Source organism: Lutjanus erythropterus, chromosome 4 (assembly GCF_056507025.1).
Source record: "Lutjanus erythropterus isolate fLutEry1 chromosome 4, fLutEry1.hap2, whole genome shotgun sequence".
NCBI lineage: Eukaryota > Metazoa > Chordata > Actinopteri > Lutjaniformes > Lutjanidae > Lutjanus > Lutjanus erythropterus.
The window spans coordinates 29,568,202-29,591,766 of record NC_139320.1 but is presented as its reverse complement, the minus strand read 5'-3'; the positions used below and the strand labels follow the sequence as shown (position 1 = coordinate 29,591,766).

Sequence of the window (23,565 nt, the reverse complement as noted above, 5' to 3'; positions counted from 1 at the left end):
ATATCATCATCTTTAAGATACGCCTTTAGTTTAAACCTTCCATGGCAGGTCTATCTCACAAATTTCTGCAAAAGTTCAGTCATAATATTGTCAAATCACGTTAGCTGCCTTTTTTGAGTTGACATAAATGTAACTGAATTGTTAAATCACCATTTGATCTCATCTGATATTGATCACAGACCCCTGAGCTCAATCAAACCAAAATCTAATCACTGAATGAGCAGAATTCATCGAGCGTGAATTGGTTTGCAACTAATAAACGTGAGCGGCATTCATTCCTGAGAGAGAAAACAGCGCTCACATCGTCAGCTAATATTAACAGAAATGTCAAAGTGATATAAAAACTTAATAAATAAAAATCTGTGTTAATCGCTCCTCTCCTCTGTCTCATCTCAGTGTAGTTCTCTTTGCATTATGATGCATCCAATTTGAGCTGAAAAGTCTGATTTTTGCCGTCCAAGTAGAAAATCTCATCAGTATGTTGGTGTTCAAGTTTGCTGTCTCAGTTAATTGTTGTTAATAACTATAGATATAAATAATCCTGGCCATTCAATATTCATGTTTTAGTACAAAAACATGAATTTGCACCATTTAGTAAGATGTCATTATATAGACCAATGTGTCCCTGGTAGGAGGAGGCGAAATGTTAAAAAAAAAAAAAAAGACCAGGTGCAGGTGTTCAGCTGGTTCACACTACATGCTTGAGCAGCATGTGTGTGTGTGGTGTTACCTGCTGGTTTTTATTTCAGGTGCCATATTTCGACGCCTATTTTTTCCATGTGATGCGTGCGCTTCTCAACAAAAATTTACATTAAAATCACCGGTTTAAATTCATAACAACATTATATCAGCAACAGGATGCCTCTCACTGCAGTTTCATTGTCTACAACTGTGCAGTATGACACAGACATGATAAAAACAGGTGCAGGGCAGTGTTTTTTTTCTTTCTCTCTTTTCTCTTCCCCCTCTATTCATTCATCCCTCCCTCCCTCACTGAACAAGGGGTGAAATGACTGATCGCCTTCAGAAAACAGCTATTTTCTTTCCTTCAAACTCCTCCGCAAACTCTATGTAGAAAGACAGACGTTTAAGCAGCTGCTTGGCAGCAGAAACGCAGCCCGTGTGGACGCCGCAGCGCGAGTGGACGCCGCAGCGCGTGTGGACGCCGCAGCGCGTGTGGACGCCGCAGCACGTGCGAGCCGCAGCCGTTTGGCAACCGCTCCAGCCTGTTGTGTGAACCAGCCATTACAAACCACAGTCCTCTCTGGTGCAGCACTTCTTAAGTGTTCAAGATGGAGGAAATGTCACATACTTATGAATGTTTGTTCCATTTAATTATTTCCAAAGAGATTATATTCATGCACACAGGATGGAGTGACAAGATGAAATATTAAAGAAGCGTGGGAGCAAGTTTTTATCTCTTAAATGAAGAATTTTTCCTTTCACAAGCTCACCATGCAGTGAATGTGATGAGTGTGTCATGTCATTGTTGTGTATAAGATTATTATTTAAATATTTATTTAATTATAATGTTCATCATGATGAATGTTCCCGTTTCCCTCAGAGAAAGGCGAGGGCGTCCCAAAACTTGCCAGTGTATAAATTCCACAGTTGTGAGAGCTGCACTGTGTCATGGAGTGAGAGTGTGTAGGGGCTGCACTGGAATGGGCCTCTGACTGAGCTGTCAGCGGTCGAGGTGCATTGTGGGTGATGTAGGTTCTGAAAAAGAAGATGAATGCATGGAACAAAAAAGACGACATCTCTGGCTCTGCTGTATTGATTTGTTTTATCCTTTTTTTAAAAACTGTCCATTGCGAGTCCGACAGTACAACAGCAGTGGAGTAAATCAGTGGAGTTCGCTCTCAACTGTCTAAGAAGCTAAACTCACTGCAGCCACGTCCCACCAGCACCAACACTGAGCTCAGAGTGGCATAATGAGAGCCAGAGGCTCCTGCAAGAAGAAGCATCCACATCTGACATGAAGTGTTTCATAACGGGATGTTTGCCGGCGCAGCTCAGCTGTAAACCCTGGGACTCTACTTTGTATTTAATATTAATCTGTGATCAATAATTGCTACAGTGGCACAGAACAGCAGGTCAGTGGATTTTAGCGCAGATGTGACATAAATGACTCACATCTGTTGACCATAAAGAGATGCTTTTAACATACATGTAAAAACTCTTGAAGTGCTCGGTAAAATCTTCTCTGGATAAAAACTGATCAAATAAAAGTGACAGTAAACACATCACACACACACACACACACACACACAGCTAACGAACTGAAAGCCTGAAGATTAGACTGTTTCTGCTATAATGCTGGTCTGAGGTCAGAGGTCAGATGAGCTTATTGTGCACGGCAGGATAAATGTTTACATCTTATATAACACACTCATCGCCTTGATTACAAAGAGCTGCACTGACGACCATATGATCACACACACACAAACATCGTGAATGCTTACAATACACCAGTTCAGTTTACTACTGTACACACACAGCTGACATGAAACAGCAGAAAGAGGCAAGCAACGTACACACACTTCAACATAAATACGCCACCACACGCAAAAGGCTTCTTACACATGACACAATTTGAACAGGCAGTCCAGCAGACAAAACACGACACGCTGAAAACATGACCCTCAACCCAGCACGAGAAGACGTGTCTTCCTTTTCTTCCTGCAATATTTAAAAACGACGCACCAACATCTCCATGGTCTCAAGACATAAATGTCCATATCTTGATGTAGAACATTTTATGATGTGACATAACAGAAGCAACAGTTTGCATTTACAGTGGCTTACAACTAAACACATTTTTACTGGTAGTACAGCAGATCACATCCAACCAACAAGTCCTCCAAACAACAAAACACATCCTTGATCCATTTCCTCAAGAACGACACATAAACGTGTTCTGATGTGCTCCAGTCAGCAGGACAACTGTGCCGTTTCAAAAATAAATCAGTTTTATGATATTTCACAGATATGGTTTCAGGTTTGGTTACGTCTGAGCACAAAAATGTGGTAGGAGGTTGGATGGTTTGGTTCGGTGTGGTTTGGTTTGATGAGGTTAGAAGACATCTGTTGTCATGGTTACAGTAATGATTACATGGTGGTAATTTGGGAATGATGGTTATAAAGAATATAATAATATTGACCATCAGCAGCTAAAAGGAAATTATCAGTGGCCTCCTGTGTCAAAGTCCAATGTTTTGTCGCCCCATTCATCCATCCAGACCTCCTCCCTCTTTGTTTTAATGTCACTTCTTTATTTCTCCTGACAGACAAGAGTCATGATTCCTGTGGCTGCTACCGATGGCTCTGTCATTTGAATTTTTTGTTTTTGGGAATTTGCTGAAACGACTGGGTCCGAACAAAATCAGAACATAATAAAGACACAATGCTACTCAAATGTTTCATGAACACTGAAAGTTGAATATATCCAGATTCTTAAAAATGACAGATATCTTCCATCCATCCATCATCCATATTCACTCATCCTCACCAGTCACGGTGGGGCTGCAGCCCAGCTGACGCTGAGAGAAGGGGGCCAGTTCATCACAGGGCTGACAGATAGAAACAAACAACCACTCACAGTCACACCTAATAGAAATAAAGAGTCACCAATTAACCTGCATGTCTTCGCTCCGTAGGAGGAAGCCAGAGAACCCGGAGAGAACCCACACAGACACGGGGAGAACATGCAAACTCCACACAGAAAGACCCCAAACTCCCAAGACGGCTCTGTGCTGTGGCAGAAACTGTGTTATACTTTATTTATTTGCTGTGGAGGACAGGTAACCACAGTGTGTGTGCACTCATTTTAAAGTGGCTACAAGAAACGTTTCTTATCGTTTTAACTTTTGAGGCCACTGTGGATAAAAGCGGTTGTGTTTCCACCACAATAACCACAAAATATAACATCAAAAATAAAATTATCTAAAGAAAAATCTCCTCATTCTTTTTTTTAACTGGATAATGTGATTTTGCCAGGGCAAAGGCAAAGTATACACAAAATATACACTTGCAGTCTGCATGCTGTAAATCATTTCATCTAATTTCACAAAGAATCTCACCCGGCGCACGTTTCATGAAGAACTGAATAGAGATGGATGCTCCTCTCGCTGATGGACTCATTTGATTTTGTGGGTCAGATAAAGGAATCAGCATTAAATTGAGACCGTTTCATAATCACTTAAAAACTCCTTGTAGTAGATTTAAAACAGGGCAGAGTAAGTAGTTATAGATTATATCACCATCATACATCATCTGACTGATGGCATCCAATGAAATTATCACTTTATTGATGCCATCATGACAACAACATCATGAACTTTGGTGCTGACTTTACTAGATGTCATTCTCTCGTATCTCTGAATTCTGTACATGGTGCCTGTGTTTATTATATTCATGCAAAGTTCTCCCAACAAAACCACCAGAGAGCACAGTCATTTCACCCTGCTGTGAGGTTACAGATCATAACGACAGGCTCAGGATAAATCATGTAACACCAGCCTGAGAGAAAAAGAGCAGGTTTTGTTTTGTTCAGTGTTTTTATCAATTGATTTTTCTCTTGGCTCCAGTTTGTTAGGGAGCAGAGTTTGCGCTCAGCATCAGACCTTCCTGTTAAAGAGTCTCAAACATCAATTTGCAGCTTCCTGCCGGAGCCAATATTGTGATTTTTCAATTAATTAAAACTAACTGCTGCTGCTGCTGCTGCTGAGGGCATAATGAAGAAAACATCAGGCTGTGGAATATTATGGTACTACCAACACTTACTGCACACACACACACACACACACACACACACACACACACACACACACACACACACACACACACACATATTATAAATATATCAACAATACACACACATTCAGACAGCCATGACTGGTTTAAGGAGGTCAGTGACAGGATTTGATGTGGTCACAGTGTGTGTGTGTGTGAGATGAGTCACAGAGTGGAGGTGTGTGTGAAGGAGCGAGGTCTTTAAAAAGCAATAACCAATCACAGTTTGTGTGTGTGTGCGTGTGCCCAGTTAGTTTTGATTCAGACAGACAGGGAGACGATTTAATGAGACTGTGGCCGAAAACGACCTCAATCTAATTACCCAGACTGATGTGAGCAGGAGGAAGACGAGGACAGACAGAATATTCGATTGCCGAGGAGCCGATTGTCGGGTTTGGTCCATCCATCACAGAATTTAAGCTCCTTCGCCCGAGAAATTCAACCAATCACTGTAAATATTCATGAGATCCTGATTTTTGTTCCCCCCACATCTCAGCAATTTTTACAAAATAAATGTTGAAACTAGAAGAAGTCTTGTCGATTACACCACCGACTGCAAGTTTCTGGTTGAAAATAATCAATTTCAGAACCACTTATATGAGCCACAGTCATCATTTACTTTTCCTTTTGGCTCTGCTGCTGCTCCAATGGAAAATATTCCACTTCCTGTACTGCCAACTGAAACTGGTATTGTTTCACTACAACAAACAACAAACAGTTTCAAACAGAGTCCACAGCTCAGAAAATTACTCCCAATGTCAACACTCCGTGCCACTGTTAGAAGTGTTATGTCCTTTATGTAGAGAAAGTGAAAGTGAAAGCTTTAAAATAATCAATCTCAGGGCCATTTTACAAGCCAAAATCAATCAAATCAATTGAAAATTATAAATGCAAAACCAAAAATAATATGTGCACCATCAGAAACTGAACAATACATAATCTAACACTTGAAAATAACCATTTTATTTATGTGGTTTCTGGTGGCAGGACATGAATTACACTCCACGAGTGTGCACGGGTCTGTGTGACGTGAATTTCACCAGAGGGTGTACGTGTGTGGACATCCATGCACCTCCAATTTTTTGTGACCGCATATACTCGCCGATTCTTTAGACAAATCTGGCGACCACTTTGAGTGTTCCGCCACGTTGTCTCTGTCATCCTCTGTTTTTGGGTCTTGAAAACCCCAAATCTGTGAGACTCTGCCACGTTTAAGTGATGAAGCACTGTGCAATATATATTAAAAAATAGACATGAATTCACATTTTTCATCAGGTATTGAAGATTATGAGGAAGTTCCTTTCTGTTAATATTTTGATCCACTCCAGTCCAGATGTTGGTCCTTTGTACACTCAGTGAATCTCTGGAGAGTCTCTGCTCTCAGACAGCAGCTCTCTTCATCAAGTAAAGGTCTGTGAATTTTGCATTCTGATTTTGTCCAAACTGTCGGAGCAGCCAAACTTCACAGCTTCTTCCCAACTTCCTAGACGGCTCACATTCATCTGCGCTCATACTGTAGGGAGACACCACCACAGCAATGACGGCTTGTTAACTTCTGGTACTTTGGTGTCTGTTTGGGAGTATAATCCAGGGTTAAGACTACACAGAGGCTCACTTCACGGTAAACAAGTTTCAATGTCCTGGCCTGTCCTCTCTACACAGAGAGAAATGTCCACAAACAGATCATTACTGACATCCTGAGAGACTCCAGAAATAACACAATAATATTCACAAATGTTATCAACATAATTTGGATGAGCCGCTGCAATTTTAATCTTTTCAGCCTCCTACAAAAACTCCATGAAATCCAAGAGGGACTGTCTGATGATTATACTGTGCACAAACACACAATCAGCAAAGGAATAGAAAGAAAAAAGGCAGTGTTCAATCATGTAATGACAGACTGAATTCAGTATCGTTGTTTGTTTGTTTTTTTTGTTCTTGTTGCAGGGCTGAATGTGTTTTCTTCACTCTGTTTAATCTGCTCTGTTCCTTCAGTCTCTCTGGATGAGAGTCTGAGTCTCAGGATGTTAAAGAAAGAGTGGGTGAGGCCAACGGAAAGACATATAACACACACACACACACACACACACCTCCTACATCAGGACAGCAGCCAATAGGGGGACAGCTGGTGGCACAGTTCCTGGATTCAGACCAATGACTGTATGTGGGTGGACCAGTGGGTTGTATCATCTCTATTTGTGCGTGCATGCGTGTGTGTGTGTGAATTGGGTGTGTCTCAGGATATGACAGCCGTCTCAGCAGGTTTTGTGTCTCCCACGTGTAAAAACTGAGCGCTGCAATCTGTTGAACGAGGTCGCAGTGTGTGTGTGTGTGTTTATGTATGTACAGTATACAATGTGTGTATCTGTAACTGATCAGGATGCCAGATGATCTAATTAAACAACGCAGGTCAGCATCAACCACAACAAGCAGGAACAGTTATCACACCGTTGTTTTTATACAATTCAACACATTCAATCGATCTTTGAACGATCAGATGCTCGCTCCCTGCAGACTCTTTAAAAATATAACAGTTTGTTCCCTCTGGGAACAGAAGCTGCGTTCAACAGGCAGCTGTGATGAAGTGCAGTAATGTCGACATTTCACAGCAGAGAGACTCTCATCAAAACAAGTCCACTGAAACAAGTCCTGCATCGCAGTCCACTCCTGTCCACCTGAGGACTGGATGTTCCAACAGCTCATCAGCTTCTGTCTCTGTCCTCACATCACCTTGTCAACCTCTTGAACATGTCCTTGCTTCGCTTTATGCGCCTGAGAGCTTCTCGACCTTTGCTCGAGCCTGATGCTGCACTTTCAATACACAACATGGAGCATGGAGGAGAAGATGTCTGACACAAACAACATCACCAATATTTACACATTTTCAATCTTTATCATTTACTGTTGCCTGTTACTCTGGTGAAGCTCCAATGGAAAATATTCCACCTAATCCACTGCCAACAGAAGCCAGACACTGAGGCAGCTTTACAAACAATCTTTAATAGACAACTCAGAAAGTTACTCCCAATGCCAAGGTTCAGTGCCAGTGGTGAGAGTATTGTGTCCTTTATGAAAAGAAGGTGAAAGTAACTCACAGATTTCCACCAGGCACAGCTGTGCCGCGTTATGGCTGCGCCAGAGGTCTTCATCTCCCCTTGTCTACATCTGCTCCTATGACTCATTCTGTTTTGGTGATAATTGGTCCAAATGTCCAAACCATCTAAAAAATGTTTTAACACTAGAAAGTCCAGACCAAACAAGACAGGTTTGAAAATACCCTCACTTTCATGCAGAAATGTGTTTCTTGTCCCAGTCCTAAAATGTTTCTGCCTTAATTAACCATAACCAAAAACTTTACATAACCTTAAACAAGTTTTTAAGTTGCCGGTCCCTAACCACAGCACTGAGTGTCTTAATCATTTTGCAGAATTGTGCAATATAAATGTGGAATATAAATGCATGTTCTTCCTCATCCTGTTGGAGCATAAACAAACGATACAGTGACAATAATGAGATCATTCCTCGTAGTCTCTCAGTCACCACCTGCAGGCTATGAACAGTCAGTAGAAACAGCATAAAATATATCAAACATCCATAATGACAACACTTCTCCACTGCAGATCCATATGTTCAGTAATTTCTAAACAACTGTCACTGAACTATTAAACTGTTAAAGACTAATTAAAGTGGAATAACAGGGTCTTTAGCAACATTGTGGAGAAAATAAAGCTTTTCAGTGGAGCTTTATACTAATATACTGCAGGGCTGTTCTATATATTCAATATTGTTGTCTACCTCGGTGTGATTGTGAGCACAAACACACAACTGGAACAGTGGATCTGTTCAACATCAGCTCAGTGTTTTGTTAGAGATGAGACGGAGGTTGGTGCCACATGATGACGACACTAACCGCTAATAACTCTCCCTCTCTGTCTCCTGATCCCCGAGGAGACGCAGGGAGGAAATGCATGAGTGGACACACTTACTGCCTGTCAATCACACGCTGAGGTAAAGTGGAGGTGGTGGTGGTGGGGGGAGAAGTGGCTTCAGGGCAGATGACGTGTGAACAGAGGGGAAGGATGAAGGACAGAGGAGGAGGAGGACGAGGCAGATATTGAACCTGTCAGTCAGAATAAGTAGTATAATGCTCCTGCTCACAGCCTTGATAGCTGCGCTGTTTTGCATTTTGTGCTGATGTTTCAGGAAATTGTATAAATTTATGGCGTTTCCCTCCGATGCTGAGGAACATTTTGTAAAGTAGCTGAGTGATTCTTACGTTCAACATCGTCTTTGATGTGAGAATTTTCCACTCAGCGGTATGTGACCTTGTTTTCTGGGTGCAAATAGAACAATTTTATCAGGACTTGCACTGAATACATTTTATTTCTCACCATTACCAACAGGATTTTCTTCCTTTCATTTCTTTGTGCCAACTGTGTTCCTCCTCCTTGTCCCTCACAGACATTAATTTAGTTTCTGCTGCTGTTTCTCCACATGTTGCAGTCTTATTATTCAGAACGCTTCACTCTATTGTTATCTAAGAATGAAATGACGTGACATTAATTCATCACTTTGGTCCAGACTCAGATATTCACAGATAATGAATCCCACTGACTTAAGTCATGCCCTGACTCGACCTGTGATGATTATTACATAATCACCTGATCGTAATTATTTCAGCTGACTGAAATCACTTTGGATAATCACTATATAACAGCTGGATGAAACAAACAGAAATGTCATATTTCCATCACTATTTCCACATCATTTCCACCATTTAAGGTTTGACTGGTGCAAAGTAGCTCCACCAACTATCCCAAGGGACTTAATGTGGATGGAAACACACATTGCTTGATGTTTAGCATCAGCATCTTAGCATTGTTGTGATTGTGACTGTATTAGCATACTGATGTTAGCATTTAGCAGTCTTATCAAGCTGATAGAGTCATGTTAAACTGTTAATTATTTAAAATTTCGATCAGGTTTCATAAAATATCAACGGTTAATAAACAGAAGAGGATTTTAGACAAAGTTTCTTAACCCTCTGGCTCTGCAGAAAGAGGAACAAGAGGAGTCCTTAAAGAAAAGGTCAGTGAGTGGGCACCTTTCCTCTCTGCTGTGTCATTCAATCAGCAGCACTGAGAGGCGCCGAGTCCCAAAATCACCACTACTTGAAACCCACAGTCCACTCTGAGCCGATCCACCTACACCTGCTGCCTCCATAAGAGCTCTGCAGAGTCCTCGACGCTGCACCAACACTTCTGATTACACCCCGAGCTGACAGAAGACAGCGCTGACAGGAGTCAGTCAAGTGTGGGAACAGAGGAGAGGTGATGAAATGATGGGAAAGAAAAAATAACAACGAGCAGTTAAAGGAACGAGATAAAGGAAGGAAGGAAGGAAGGAAGGAAAGTGATAAACAGAGAAGGAAGCTGGAGAGGCAGGAGAAGAATTAGAGCAAGGAGGGGATGAGAGGAGAGATTAAAATGACAGAATGAAAAATCTTGGAGGAGCAAATAGAAGGTAAAGAAGAGCTTACAAACATGCTAGAAAGAAAGATTATGAGGATAGGAAGAGAAGAAGGGAGTAGATGGATGAAAGAGAAAAACAGATGGAGATGATACCACTGAAAATGATTGGAGGAGGAGGAAAAGTGAGGTGAACGTAAAAAAATGAGAGGACAAGAGGGGGAGAAGTAGGAGAAAATCAAATGAGGGGAAGAGCGTGGCAGAGGCAGGAAGGAAGGATAAAAGTGAAGCACGAGAGGATGGATTGAGGAAAGAGAGGAGAGGATGACAAATGCGTTTTTGAAAGAGAAGGAAGACAAATCACTTGGAGGATGAGAGACGAACAATGAGCAAGAGAAGGATAAAAGGATGAGAAGGAAGAAAACATTAGATGATGGATGAGGAGGGAAGAGAAAACCTGAACTGGGAGGTTGACAGGGAGGCAAGTGGATGAAAAATAAAAAAAAAAGAGAGAGAGATGGGAGGGTGAGTAAAAAATGAAGGACAGATGATAGAAGAAGAGAGACAGAATAAAACGGCCTGCAGCCGATTCTTGTGTTTGCTGTAAACTCCTCCAGAAGTCTCAGTCCCTCTGGAGTCCTGATGCCAGGCCTCAGAGCTTTTTAATAGGCAGCACTGAGCAGAACATACTGTACACACACACGCATGTCAAAGCATGTTCACACACAAACACATGGTAATAACACACAATCCCCCCCAAGTCTACAGAGAAGCAGGCAGAGTGATGCACAAACACTCAGACGAGGCCAGAGGAAGCCTGGGGGGAGAGACACAGAAGGACGTTTGTAACGGCAGATTTTTTAGCACCAATTTGAGTAAAATTGCAGCAATCAGTGGATTCACTGCCTCAACACAGCCAGCAGATCTTTCATTTACATGTAATACTTGAACAGCACTTTTAAAAAAAAATGCTACGTTTCACACTAAAATATAGTCTTTTAATTTCTGTTACAGGGAGACTCTGTCTGTGTTCTTTTCCAGGGTTAATAATAAGTGGTGACAGATGTTACAGCTGTGATGCCCTCCCCCTCCTGCCGCTACATAGAAACCCCCTAGGTTTCCATGTAATCATCAGTAATCAGTAATCATGGCACTGTGGCGCTAAACGTACAAAATCTGAATGTTTATATTTGAATACAAAGAAGAACACTACAGAATGATATAAACACCTCAAAAAAAAGCCTAAAAATAATGGATCTGCCTTTTAAATGTTCTCCCGTGGATATCTTAAACAACTTTGCATTTTTAAACCAAGTTTTGTCGAGTTTAAACTAGACATCTAAACCTGAAACTTTCTAACAGACTTCAGACTTCGATGACATCACATTGATGTTAATTGCTTTGTTTATTAGGAAAATTATGTCTTTAACACTGAATTCTTGGTCTGTTTGCAGGTCAGCAATGATGGACAGTAACAAAGTACATTCACTTGAGTACTCTACTTAAGTACATTTTTTAAGCATCTTTGTTTTTTGGAAACTCTTTCTAAAATACAACTGGCCACATGCTGTGTTCCTCACAGAAGGAAACCAATCACAGTACCCGCTCTCATCTGGGATTGATCTAAAAGCAGAAATACATCAACCAGGCGCTCCGCAACAAGAACAAGCGAGCTCTCCCTCTTTCAGTCAAACAAAACTCGGTAATGGTGAAGAAAAAGGCAAAATTAAATCTCAATATGTTATTATAATTAGAAAAAGAGAAATAATTCCAGGTGGCTTTTAGTGTTGGACTGTTTTTATCATGGTGAAAAATACCACATAATTAATGTATAAATCGCCCCTGAAGACAGAAAGAAATCTCAGTTATTTAACAGACTTGGAGAACTCCTTACAGTCGGCTTCAATCTAATTTTATAATGTGATTTTAATACAGTTACGTCAAAAAATGATAACAGCTGTCCTTTTTGTTTTTGATTTAATTTCTCTGCTGAAGTTTTCATAGGTGTTTCTATAGGCTTTGTGTAGCAGAGTGGTTCTACAAATAATTTGTAATTTGTACATTTGAATACTTAAGTATTTTTAAAAGCAAGTACTGTGGTACTTTAACTTGAGTAAACTTCTGACTGACTGACTTTCTCTTGTAGTTGAGTTATATTTGACCAGGAGTAACTATACTGTTGTCCACTGAAATCAAAGGCAGATTTTTTTGGTGGGGACAGTAAGCATGAGAACAATGAAACCAGCTGGGTTACTTCAACTTCTAAACATTACAAAGTCTGCCATAACTTTGTTCTCTAGCACTCTGCCTTGTTCTCAGTCTGTGCTGTTTGCCTGTTCTTATCTGTTCTCTGTTCTTCTTCCCTTCTTTGCTGCCTATTGTCGCAAAGTTTCAGAGCAAGACAGACACATGTCCCACATAAGCTTAAAGCTGTCAGTCTCAGCCAGGAGCCTGAGGCACGCTGGATGCATCCGTATATGATGATTATCAACACGTGGAACATATTACTGTTAGTAGAAGCCACTTAAGATAGACTTTCTAGAAGTTTTTTCATCAAAATACTGATTTGTCAGTTCAGTAAAGGGTTGAGAGTGATTAGTAATTAAATTAAAATGTATCAAAGCTCCTTTTGAATTTAAGGTCCAGTATTTTTCTGCTCAGGTATCTGACGTGGAATCAATGAATTAATCAACAGATTAACTGATTAATCAAAAAAATAATCGTTAGGTGCTGCCCTACATACATATCATGTCAGGGGCTGCAGAAAATGTTTCCAAGGGCTCTCATTGGCCCACAGGCCTCAGCCTAAGCCACTTAAATAGCAGGACACCCTCAGAAAAAAAAAACTTTTAAAATCCAATGGACACACACACACACACACACACAGGGCCACAGTGGTGGAACCTGCATCTGCAGACAGAATAAAACAAGCTGTAGCCGCGCATACGACACTATAATCCTCATTCATATTGATGAGACTGAGGCTGCAGAGATGGACGAGTGGAGGAGACAGAGAGCAAGAGGGTTTGGATGAGTGGGGGTTACATCTATAAGTGATAAAGTTGAGGACAGGGTGGGTGAGAGGGTAACAAATTAATTCAATAAAACACACAGAGGGATAACCAGAGGGACAGAGAGCACGCCGAGGTTCAGCGGAAAGGTGAGAGGAGGAGAGGAGGGAGCTCAGAGAGACGCTAGTTTGATGCCAGCAGGAGGAGTGAGAGGAATCTAATATGAATGGAATCGTGCCTCAGTTACTCTGATGGTTATGTAATCTTCAGATTCAGTGAAACTCGCAGAGACATGAAGGCTCGCAGTGCAGCTCAGCTCCACCCATAATGCATTACTGCTGGAAAAGTTGACAAGAATGTAACACATAAAATCCATTTCACCCCAGCATTTGTGTGTGTGTGTGTGTGTGTGTGTGTGTGTGTGTGTCACTTACTCTATAGTTTCAAACACATCTAACATTACGAGGGGGTGATTCCACAGCAGAACAACTGAGGAGCTGCCTCTTAGCAGGAGGCCACTGCAGCACTTATTCTCCTCCTAACACACACACTGTATGATACACACACACACACACACACACACACACACACACACACACACACACAGCATGTAGTCAGTTTATCAGTGACACACAGATGCTACACTCAGCCCTCTGTCCTCTGCTGTCCGTCTTCAGAATCTGTCTCACCCTCTGCTGTGAAATCAGTTTGAAAACACGTCACATGAACTCACGAGGGCTCATCATCAGTCTCGGTAACGTGTCGTCACGTCAAGTCAGAGGTGTTGGCGTTACAGGAGCAGAGCTGCAGACCTGAGATAAAACTTTCATTGTTTACCTTACAGTCAGATCAGAGTTGCATTAAGTTACTGCTGGTGGAACCACAGGGAGGCTTTTAATGGGAAGTGATTACTGAAAATCCATCTACAAAAACAAGACAAGTATTTTTCTCTGATTTTTGTCATCTGATAAGGTTTGATTTTTGATTTTTTTATAAGCTATTTTGTGTTAATTAGCAATATTTTTGCATTCCACATAATCAATAGTGAAGTAAAGTAAACCTTAATTGGAGGCAAAGTTATCTGACTAAATTCTTTCTTTTCCCACCCTCTGCTGTGATTCCACTGCCATCACGAGCCTTTATGTGCCATTATTTTCCATTACTTTACAGTTTCATTCTTGTCAATATTATTTATAAGGTATTATTATAAGTTTCCCACTGGTGCTGCTGTGTTGTGAGTAATGTGAGCAACTTCTACTGGGACCTTCTTCAGACCTGTGGGCTTCACCCAACAGACTGTCACCACTCTGCTGTAGTCTGTCCCCATGGTAGGTAGATTTGAAATAAGTTCTGCTAAAATTATAGCTGCAACTATTATTTTCATTATCGATTAATCTGTTGATTATTTTCTCGATTAATAGGTTAGCTGTTTGGTCCATAAAATGTCAGAAAAGTGTGAAAGATGTTGATCAGTGGCTCCTGTTTGATCCACAACCCAAAGATATTCAGTTTGCTGTCAGAGAGGAGTAAAGAAACCAGAAAATGTGATGAAATCAAAGCATTTTGACTTTTTTCCTGTCTTAAAAATGATTAATCAATTATCAAAATATTTGGCAATTAATCAAGTAGTCAATCTGTAATCAATTAATTATTGCAACTTTAGTTAAAATACTTTAAGTTTGTTTTGTTGTTATTTCTGCATGCAGTTTCTTCAAGAGGGCTTCCACATTCCACATCAAATGCTTCTGTGGTGATATTGGTTTGTCATGGAGTAATTTTTTGGGTTCACTTCATTATTGGTGACTTTGATAGCCTCGTAAGAAATCTTGCAAAGGAACAGTTAGCTGAATTATTTTGTGGTTTGTGTTTCAGTGATCTCAGGAGCTTATTACTACAAAGTTAGCTATAAGAGATCTAATATGAATCTGCTGTTTTCAGAATAAACAGCTGGTTGGAACCAAAAAATGACCCGAGAAAGAGAGAGAGTACACAGCTGCTACAGGTGCTGCAGCATGAAATCAGATTGAGGTTGTTCAAGGTCTGATAGAAATCACAAACTTCCTTATTTATTAATTGACACCGTGTCTAACTAGTCCATTATTCACTCCCTCTTAGCTCTGTTTTTGGTCTCAACCAACTTCTGAGAAGTCGACTATCACCAGGCAGCGTATGGAGGGTTTTTAGAGCTTTTTTTTGGAGACAGCTATGTGCTGCAGCTAAAAAAATGACACTGAGAAACAGGAAACTGGAGCACAAGAGTAAACAATGAGCTGAAACTCACTATAAAACCGAGGGGAGCTGCAGATTCAGCTGTTTAATTGGTGTCAATTTGGTGGCTGCTGCAAGGTTAGCTAGCACGATGGCTGAGAGAGGAGAGAAGAGTGAGGAAAGTGTTGTTGACAAATACTTTGTGGTGGAAAAAAAATTGCACTTCTGCTATTTGGAATTACTTTGGATTCAGGAGAGACGACATGATACAAACAACACTGTGTAAAATGTGCCAAACTCTTGTGACAACTTTCAGAAACACACCCAAACTCCATCACCACCTATATAGAACTACACAATTCAAGACCTGCCAAACCATGAAACCACAAGAAAGACGTAGGAACTGTTTAGCTTATCTGCACACTTATTAATTTATGTATCGCATGTATTGTATGCAGGCCTTAAAAGAACAATAAAAAGATGGACAAGGTACTCATACCAAGAGGTATGAATATCAGGAGCTTGATTTGTCCTTCTGTCTGTCTGTCTGTCTGTCTGTCCTGTCTGTTGTGTTTTTGCCGTCTCTTTGCTCTTGTCATTCTTCATATATCTCCTCTTTCAAAGGTTCTGTTTATCTGATCTCTAGCCTTTCTCTGCCCGCCTCTCTATCTCAAAGTCCACCTCCTGGATCTTATCGGACATCTGTGCTCCAGAGGTTCCGTCTGTCTGCCTGTCTGTCTGTTTACCTGTCTGTCCTGAACTTAATCTCCCTTCTTTTTTTATCCAGCACGGTGAAACTGGAGGTGTCAGGATCGGAAAAGATCGGCCTGTTTGCTCATTTATTTGTTTGCTTGTTTGTCGCTTGCCAGTTTCTCACGCAGCTCTGATCCAAACGAGAGGGAGCGACAGATCTCACCGCAGCACTGCCATGTTCTCAGATTTACAGCCGAGTCTCCAAAGTGACGGAGCTCCAGACTCCAAATGTTAACCGTCTGTCTGTCCTGCTAAAAAAAAACACCCAATCCCCTCGTCTCCGTACATATTAGCCTGTGTACCAGCCTCCACTCAGACACATGCAATTTCACCCCACAGCAATCAGCCAGATCATTTGCGTAATTAAAAACTGTGAAAAGAGGCTGTGGAGGAGAGGCTGGAGGTACGGAAACAGCCCTGGATGTATCCCGAGAGAGTAATCAGACGGAGGAGACAGAGGAGGGGAGGAGACAGGAGGGAGATGTATAATGAGGTGCTGGGACGAAAGAAGACAGAGACACTGATTGTTACTTTGATAATTCACAATATGTGTATATGTGTGTGTGTCTAATGTTGTTTGGTGTGTTAAACAATCACAACTTTATCAGTAGTTTGCAGATTCTGTGTGTTTGATTCTGTGTTAAAAAAGATTTCTTACAAGTCTTCAAAACTATTGTCAGGATTGATGACCTGAGTGAAAAAGTTTTAGTTTTTCGGTGCCCTTCCAAAATTCGCATAACAACTAAAACTTCTTGATTGTGATTAGGAAACTAGACTGGTCATGATTAAAGACTATCCGACCTATAGTTTAATAAAATGAACATTGTGAGGCTGCAACTACTAGAACTATTTTCTAAATGTCGTTTGGTCTGTTACACTTTACATTACGTTACACGTGACTTCTTCAAATGTCTTGTTTTGTCAGAGCAACAGTCAAAAATACAATAATAGCCTATTTTATTTTATTTATTTATCATATTCTGACATTTGACACTTGAACTCGCAGGTTGTCAAAGTCACTTGTTTTAAGATTCTGAAATGCTGTAAAAACGTCACACCTCTCACTTTCTAATACATAAAAGTTATTGTTCAAATGTTAGGTCCTTGTCCAGTTAATGTGAACATACTTTGTTTTAGCAATTTGAACATTTGACTAATGTTGTTTTCCTCATGGCCTGTTATTCTGAAACCCCAAAATGTCCCATTGGACTGAAAGCCCATTTCAACAACCATCCATCCAAACTTGAAAACAAAACTTGACTGATGTAACTAACATACTTATTTTAACCCAAACCATAACCTTTTCCTAAATCTAACCAAGTAGTTTTGCCGACTAAACCTAACCAAACTGCGAGCATTTCACATTAATCATGTGTTTATTACTGTTACCATAACAACAGATGCTCAGATTAAAAGAAACCCCTAATGAATGAATGAACAAAACATTTAAATGAATACAATAAAACTAAGAAAAGTGCAATAGTCCACATTAGATAAAAGCCAGGTTTAAAAGGTGTGTTTCAAGTTTTCTTTTAAAGATATCAGCTCTCTCTGCTTCCCTCAGGTCCTCTGGCAGGCTGTTCCACAGGCTGGAGCCACAGTGACTGAAGGCGGCCTCGCCGTGTGTTTTGGACCAGAACAACTACCAGAGGACCTGAGGGATCCAGTGGACACATATCTGAAAAAGTCAAGGCCAAAAAACTTTGAGATTGTATTGTATTTTTGGATCAATGGGCCTTTGGAGCAGGGGGGGCTTTTGTTTTAAAAATAGCAGACTGTGGATAAATGGGTTTTCAGTCCAACGGGAACATTTTTCAGACAACTGGAGTTGCAGAATAAAAGGTAATAGCCAGTAATCCTCCTCTGATTGCAAGATGTCTTGAGCTGAACACTCTCACATTTTAGTCACAACCTACTGCACTTAATTTCAAGGAAAAAAAAGCAGTTTTTGAAACATTTTATTTTGTTTCCTTTTGTGCTCCACTTCAGAAGGTACTTTCTGGATTGGATTTGTCAGTCAGACAGTGTTAATGATAATTTATCCTCTCTAATCCTGCATCAACACGGTACGGCGCCAACATTTTCTCCTTCTGCTTATTACAAACACACTGGATGCACCAACGCATCACATCAGGTGTTGAGAACATCAGCTGGGAAAGATTTCATGGCTTTCTGCTGAATCATAAGCGTTGAATAACATATTTTATTTGATGAAAATGTTGCAGATGATCACTTTAACAGCTGAGTGTGTGCTCTATTAGAGCTGCTCAGCAGCAGTGGAACAGGGCTGTGGCGGCTGTGCTGGAGCTTTTCCCAAGTGTGATTGTAAATGTACCAGTGTGAGGTAGAGCGCTGATGAAAGAGAAGCACAACACCCACTGGGTAAATAAAGGTTAAAAGATGCAGAAAACAGGGGAACATGTGCCTCGCTGTGTGTAAGTGGCTCCGGATAAGAGAAGACGCTAAATGCCTCATAGTTGTGAAATGTAATACAACACAGAGAGGAGAGAGATGCAGAGGATGAAAGGACGGGAGGAGACACCGAGGGAGTGGGGAGGAGAGGAGGGGAGGGGGGAAGCATGAGTGGAAGAGAGGGAGAGCTGTGAGATAATGGAGGGGAGGAAGAGGAGAGGCAGAGAGAGGAAGGAGGAGCGTTGATGAATAATCCATCAGCCAATATAAAAGGTAAAGCAGCACTTGGATGTGGCTCAGAAGAGGATAAATGTGTCAGTGGAGTGTGCAGAGGGCTGCGCGAACAAACATCAAACACCGCAGGACAGAGAGGCAAAAGTCCCATCATCTCTTCAAAGTGCTGTCAGAGGAACCATAGAAGAAGCAGCACAGTGAACAGCCTGAGCTGAGGTCAACAGAACGATTATTAGAGCTGCAACCATTAGGCAGTGAATTGATTAGTTATCAGCTATTAAATTAATCGCCAACTATTTTGACAATTGATAAATTGAGGCATTTTCTTAAAGGGACAGTTCAGATTATTTGAAAAGGGGTTGTGTGAGCCACTTATCCATAGTCAGGGTGTTACCTACAGCAGATGGCAGTCATTACACTGCAATGTCCTTTTGTGGACAGGGTCAGTAACAAAATGTATTTTAGACACCTAAAAAAAATCAATTCCATAGTAATAGTATACGCTATATTTAGAATATTTTCCCCACTTAACCCTGCTGTCAGACTGTTTTGATAAGAAACCGCTGTTATGTAAGCCAAATATCACTCTCTCCAAACCAACCAAACTCCATAGGCAAAATCAATAATTTTACGTCACAGATCACAGGAGTCGCGGTTTTACTACAGCCTCAATCTGTTAGTCTGTTTGTGTTATTGTGACACTTTGGTCAGTCTGAACCATCCATCTTAAACAATAACACAAACAAACTAACCATTCGAGGGAGCAGTAGACCAGCAACTCTTGCTTTCTGTGAGGTAAAATGACTGATTTTGCCTATGGAGTTTGGTTGGTTTGTGGAGGCTGCTTATTTGGCTTGTGGAACAGCAGAATCCCACCAGAAAGGGTTATCTGATGGCAAAGTAAAGCTGTGAAGATATTCTTCAAGATATAGCGTACACTTAAACTGGCATTGGTTTTTTTAAGGTGGACCTTTTTTTAAGTGGCTAAAATAGACCCTGTCCACAGTAGTACTCTGCTTAGCTTCTGTGCTGGTGTCCTTCTCTCTGCTTCTCTAAACTGGGGCTGCACCAACCAGCATCTACTATAGCTGAATATCAAGAAGTACCTCATCCAACCCCACTTTGAATAATCTGATCTATCCCCTTAAGAAAAAACTGCCTAAATTCTCTAATTTCAGCTTCTCAAGTGTGAATATTTTCTGTTTCTTCAGTCTACTATGACAGTAAACTGAATATCTTTTGGAAACTCATCAACATTTTTCACCAAACAAGCAACTGATCAATCAAGAAAATGATCAACAGATAAATGAATAATTAAAATAATCATTAGTTCCAGCCAGAAGCCTGTACAGTATGACATTTATATAGATTAATCCCTATCATTATTCTTAACATGCAGGATCTCTGATGTTTCTGCGGCCTCAGTATCCTGCAGCCCTTCCCCTCCAGAGATGGATGGAGGTAGAGGAGTTGAACAGCCTCATAGACAGAGAGATGGATGGAGGAAGGGCTGGGCTGAAGGCTGGTGCAGGAAAACAAGGGAAGCCCCAGATAAAAAACTGCAGAGACTGAGAGAGGGAGACAGAGAGACAGAGAGAGGAAGGAAAAGCCCAGGGAAGCCCCGCTGCAGCTCTGTGCACAGGAGAAGGAGGAGGAGGAGGATCCCCACTTCTCTTCCTCCACAGCCTGCATGCTGCAGTCCAGCTCCTACAAACCCACCGACTCCCTCATTAAAACTACTGCCAGACTTCAGACTGAATGTTGAAACTCGTTTACATTTATGATCAAGTGCTGCGCATCATCTCTGTCTCTGAGCGGCTCTGCCCCCAGCTTACAGAGCTCAAACCATGAATAAAAACAGCAGAAGTGGACACACTGAAGACACACACACCACACAACCTGATATTAATGAAAATACTACTGTTGCAGAAATCTGCCCCGGATTATATTTTCCCGAATAAGATGCAATATATTACATGCATGCATGTAAACACACGGAAGTGCTCATTTTCTGTAATATTTTTATTGTGCACAAAATGTAAGATTATTTTATGCGTCGTTAAATCGGTTGAGGCGCACCGTTACGCAACATTAGAGATCGCTGGCTGCAGCCTCAAGTCGCCTGGAAGCAGAAGTCGCTTCGGTTAAAACGCTGAAATATAACATAGAGTTTGGTGGAGGCGATAATGAGATGTAGCGACATCAGGGTGGAGAAACAACACGCAACCCACCCAACCTGAAGAAACCCTGGCCGGACAGGACCGACCGCTGCGCTGCGTCAAGAGGAACAGAAGGAGACGGGAGGAAACCGGAAAATGAGCCAAGTGCTTTTCAAGATAAAAGCTCAAAGGATGGACATTATTGAATATTTGGGAATAATGTCACAATAGAGTCTAGATGTGGCCTTTATATTTTATCTAACCATATAGTTCGTTTTCTGGCTGTCAAACATAAGTAGGCTACACTAAATAATTAATTTTTGCTTTTAACAGGGATGAAAATAATTATGAGGATTAGGGATATCAGGTCCTCTCATAGGAGGGAAATGAGCGGGAAGATTTATTTTTTCATTTTGCATATTTCTTATTCTCGAAATGCAAAAATGAACTTTGTTATTTCTCAATGCAGGTTTAACAAAATCTTTTTCCATTCATTTTCAAAGCTTCTTCTAAATATTAGTTAACGTACAACAACAATGTACGAATACAAACTTTATAGATATATCTTAAAAATATGTGCTTTTAATATTTGTATGTCTTTTGAGTATTTATTTGTCTTACAGCCAATTCCATGCACCTATGCTTATTAACATAGTGCTTTATGGCTACATCTTTTCATGATCATGTTATGTCTTTTTTATCCTCAGCTCTGTCTGTGCCCTGTCAGCATTGTAAAGGAGGGTTATTCATGTGTTTTACACGGATTTGAATAAGTACATGATGATAATTAAAAACGGCATTTTCTCCCAAAAATCTAACAGTATAACTTTATTTTGAAAGTTCAACCAGAAGTTGTGTGTTTCTGTGTGCCGACTTGACGCTGATCTCCGCGGCACAGAGACGCAGTGTCACCAGAGAATTACTACAACCTCCCCGTGTTTCACCAATCAGACATCAGCTCCAAAAAAAATACAAATTTAAGACACAAACGTGTGATTTTCTCCCAGTTTCTGTCTGAAATGATTTTTTTTTTCAAACCACACTGAGAATATGTGATTAACTTTCTCTCTGCAATAATAAAGGCAGTTCCAGCACTAAATGTCAGGAGTTACAGTGTTGCTGCTGCTCCACAACAACACCTCCACGCTCCCAGCGCTCCCAGGCTGAGCCGAGCAGACTCCCCGTGGGGCCGCGCAGGGCAGAAACGCTCATTAAACCGGGGAGGCACTTTGGATGAAAGCGTCGGTCAGGAGGAGGCTTAATGTAGTCTGTGTGCATCTCACAAAACCCCCGCAACATGATCAGTATTTCACTCACGCTCCTAAACTTTATGTGAATATAGGACAGAGAGGCGCCCGAGGGCTGGACGAGGAGACGTGATCCTGATTCTGTCGAGCGGAGCTGCTAAAAACATCAAAATAATTATAAAGATTAAAACAATAACCTGTCAGAGCGGGTATTCTGTAAGGACGTCTTCATACAGACACCATTTATGACATATTTAACCTAATTACAGCCTTTAAAGCTTCAGCAGCACTTCCACACACAGAGAGACTCTGTCAACAGTGTAGTTTTTGGCAGCGCACCGCAGCTCCACATGGCCGTCCGGGCTGGAATCAGCAGCAGTCAGAGGGATGCCCGCATGGGCCGATGCGAGCGCACAAGAGAGCAGGTGCGCGCAACAAACAAACCCGCACAAACCCGCTGCTGAACGCACACACACAACAGAACAGTGGAGGAGACGTGTCTTACCTTGTGTTCAGTTCCAGCCCGCAGTCGAAGCAGTAATCATAGTATCTGATGTCAGTGAGAAAGACTGAAGAGAGAAAACAACTGTCCGTCCTCCGAGCTGCTGCTGCTGCTACTGCTGCTGCTGCTGAGCTCCGTCCGTCCTCTCTGACACACTCTACAAACTGCACACACACACACTCCCCCTCCCTGCGGTCCCTCACCACACACACACACTCAGCGCGCTGCCGGGCGGGGTGCCGAGGAGCGCGGTCTGTCCTCGGGGGCGCGGATGGATGAGGAGAGGGGTTCTGCGCCTGAGAGAGGAGAGGAGAGGAGAGGGGGGTTAACGGAATTATGAAGGACATGAGGCGAGAGAGGACAAAAAATAAATAAATAAATAAAATGGAAAAGAAAGAGAAAAGGAAAAGGCAGGAGGGGAAAGGAGGGACGGAAATAACGGATAGTGCGGATTAGAGAGGAGAAGAATGGAATTAAAAAAGACAAAAAAGAGAAAAAAAGGAAGGGGAATAGATGGAAAAGAATGTAAGGAAATGCAGTGGTGGAAAATGAACTAAGTGCATTTACTCAGTTACTGTACTTGAGTACAATTCTGAGGTACTTGTACTTCATTTGAGCAGCGTTCACTTTTGTTTTTTTCCACTTGCCTGGTCAAGTCAATCTAGACAATATAATGCCTCTAATTCCCTCTAAACAACCTTTTTATTATTAGCACTAATCAAATAACAGCAAAGAACAACCATAATTACAAAAATGTCATTAAATAATTTTGAC

At 41.3% G+C, this 23,565-nt stretch overlaps 1 protein-coding gene across 1 annotated transcript in view; it reads right to left on the bottom strand.

Annotated features, from left to right (window-relative positions):
* Window positions 1-22,930, bottom strand: part of slc8a2b (solute carrier family 8 member 2b) — a 238,522-nt gene extending 215,592 nt beyond the window's left edge. Inside the window, exon 1 of the mRNA XM_084717566.1 lies at window positions 22,795-22,930. The gene's annotated coding sequence lies outside the window, so the exon portion shown is untranslated. The remainder of the gene's footprint in view (window positions 1-22,794) is intronic.
* Between the last annotated feature and the right edge of the window lie 635 nt (window positions 22,931-23,565).